Source organism: Siphateles boraxobius, unplaced genomic scaffold, assembly GCF_051911475.1.
Source record: "Siphateles boraxobius isolate OS27281-9 unplaced genomic scaffold, OSU_SipBor_1 314, whole genome shotgun sequence".
Lineage (NCBI taxonomy): Eukaryota > Metazoa > Chordata > Actinopteri > Cypriniformes > Leuciscidae > Siphateles > Siphateles boraxobius.
The window spans coordinates 162501-164440 of record NW_027508936.1 but is presented as its reverse complement, the minus strand read 5'-3'; the positions used below and the strand labels follow the sequence as shown (position 1 = coordinate 164440).

The 1940-nt window shown below is 42.4% G+C and overlaps 7 non-coding genes across 7 annotated transcripts in view; all 7 read right to left on the bottom strand.

The window, feature by feature from the left end:
- Positions 1 to 140: 140 nt before the first annotated feature.
- LOC143699033 (5S ribosomal RNA) lies at positions 141 to 259 on the bottom strand. The gene has a single exon (XR_013187968.1). It is a non-coding gene; the product is annotated as a 5S ribosomal RNA (ribosomal RNA).
- Positions 260 to 438: 179 nt separating this feature from the next.
- Positions 439 to 557, bottom strand: LOC143699032 (5S ribosomal RNA). The gene has a single exon (XR_013187967.1). It is a non-coding gene; the product is annotated as a 5S ribosomal RNA (ribosomal RNA).
- A 169-nt stretch (positions 558 to 726) lies between these two features.
- On the bottom strand, positions 727 to 845 carry LOC143698582 (5S ribosomal RNA). Its single transcript, XR_013187576.1, has one exon. It is a non-coding gene; the product is annotated as a 5S ribosomal RNA (ribosomal RNA).
- A 169-nt stretch (positions 846 to 1014) lies between these two features.
- Positions 1015 to 1133, bottom strand: LOC143699031 (5S ribosomal RNA). The gene has a single exon (XR_013187966.1). It is a non-coding gene; the product is annotated as a 5S ribosomal RNA (ribosomal RNA).
- Positions 1134 to 1302: 169 nt separating this feature from the next.
- LOC143699030 (5S ribosomal RNA) lies at positions 1303 to 1421 on the bottom strand. The gene has a single exon (XR_013187965.1). It is a non-coding gene; the product is annotated as a 5S ribosomal RNA (ribosomal RNA).
- Positions 1422 to 1590: 169 nt separating this feature from the next.
- LOC143699029 (5S ribosomal RNA) lies at positions 1591 to 1709 on the bottom strand. Its single transcript, XR_013187964.1, has one exon. It is a non-coding gene; the product is annotated as a 5S ribosomal RNA (ribosomal RNA).
- Positions 1710 to 1878: 169 nt separating this feature from the next.
- Positions 1879 to 1940, bottom strand: part of LOC143699028 (5S ribosomal RNA) — a 119-nt gene continuing 57 nt past the window's right edge. The window contains exon 1 of the ribosomal RNA XR_013187963.1: positions 1879 to 1940. This exon is cut by the window's right edge and continues 57 nt beyond it. This is a non-coding gene — a ribosomal RNA (5S ribosomal RNA).

Sequence of the window (1940 nt, the reverse complement as noted above, 5' to 3'; positions counted from 1 at the left end):
AAAGGTTAGACCATTAATGAAGAAAACTAAGAAGAACTTTTGAAAAAACTCAAACTCTTTCATGCTCTCTGAAGAATCTCAGAGACTTTTAAAGGCTTTCTGAAGAAGCTCAGGGACTCTTTTTTTGTTTAAATCAAAAAAGCTTACAGCACCTGGTATTCCCAGGCGGTCTCCCATCCAAGTACTAACCAGGCCCGACCCTGCTTAGCTTCCGAGATCAGACGAGATCGGGCGTGACCAAGGTGGTATGGCCGTAAGCGAAAACTGCTGCCAAAATTGGGCTATTTAAAAGGTTAGACCATTAATGAAGAAAACTAAGAAGAACTTTTGAAAAAACTCAAACTCTTTCATGCTCTCTGAAGAATCTCAGAGACTTTTAAAGGCTTTCTGAAGAAGCACAGGGACTCTTTTTTTTTTTTTTTTTTTTTAAATCAAAAAAGCTTACAGCACCTGGTATTCCCAGGCGGTCTCCCATCCAAGTACTAACCAGGCCCGACCCTGCTTAGCTTCCGAGATCAGACGAGATCGGGCGTGACCAAGGTGGTATGGCCGTAAGCTAAAACTGCTGCCAAAATTGGGCTATTTAAAAGGTTAGACCATTAATGAAGAAAACTAAGAAGAACTTTTGAAAAAACTCAAACTCTTTCATGCTCTCTGAAGAATCTCAGAGACTTTTAAAGGCTTTCTGAAGAAGCTCAGGGACTCTTTTTTTGTTTAAATCAAAAAAGCTTACAGCACTTGGTATTCCCAGGCGGTCTCCCATCCAAGTACTAACCAGGCCCGACCCTGCTTAGCTTCCGAGATCAGACGAGATCGGGCGTGGCCAAGGTGGTATGGCCGTAAGCGAAAACTGCTGCCAAAATTGGGCTATTTAAAAGGTTAGACCATTAATGAAGAAAACTAAGAAGAACTTTTGAAAAAACTCAAACTCTTTCATGCTCTCTGAAGAATCTCAGAGACTTTTAAAGGCTTTCTGAAGAAGCTCAGGGACTCTTTTTTTGTTTAAATCAAAAAAGCTTACAGCACCTGGTATTCCCAGGCGGTCTCCCATCCAAGTACTAACCAGGCCCGACCCTGCTTAGCTTCCGAGATCAGACGAGATCGGGCGTGACCAAGGTGGTATGGCCGTAAGCGAAAACTGCTGCCAAAATTGGGCTATTTAAAAGGTTAGACCATTAATGAAGAAAACTAAGAAGAACTTTTGAAAAAACTCAAACTCTTTCATGCTCTCTGAAGAATCTCAGAGACTTTTAAAGGCTTTCTGAAGAAGCTCAGGGACTCTTTTTTTGTTTAAATCAAAAAAGCTTACAGCACCTGGTATTCCCAGGCGGTCTCCCATCCAAGTACTAACCAGGCCCGACCCTGCTTAGCTTCCGAGATCAGACGAGATCGGGCGTGACCAAGGTGGTATGGCCGTAAGCGAAAACTGCTGCCAAAATTGGGCTATTTAAAAGGTTAGACCATTAATGAAGAAAACTAAGAAGAACTTTTGAAAAAACTCAAACTCTTTCATGCTCTCTGAAGAATCTCAGAGACTTTTAAAGGCTTTCTGAAGAAGCTCAGGGACTCTTTTTTTGTTTAAATCAAAAAAGCTTACAGCACCTGGTATTCCCAGGCGGTCTCCCATCCAAGTACTAACCAGGCCCGACCCTGCTTAGCTTCCGAGATCAGACGAGATCGGGCGTGACCAAGGTGGTATGGCCGTAAGCGAAAACTGCTGCCAAAATTGGGCTATTTAAAAGGTTAGACCATTAATGAAGAAAACTAAGAAGAACTTTTGAAAAAACTCAAACTCTTTCATGCTCTCTGAAGAATCTCAGAGACTTTTAAAGGCTTTCTGAAGAAGCTCAGGGACTCTTTTTTTGTTTAAATCAAAAAAGCTTACAGCACCTGGTATTCCCAGGCGGTCTCCCATCCAAGTACTAACCAGGCCCGACCCT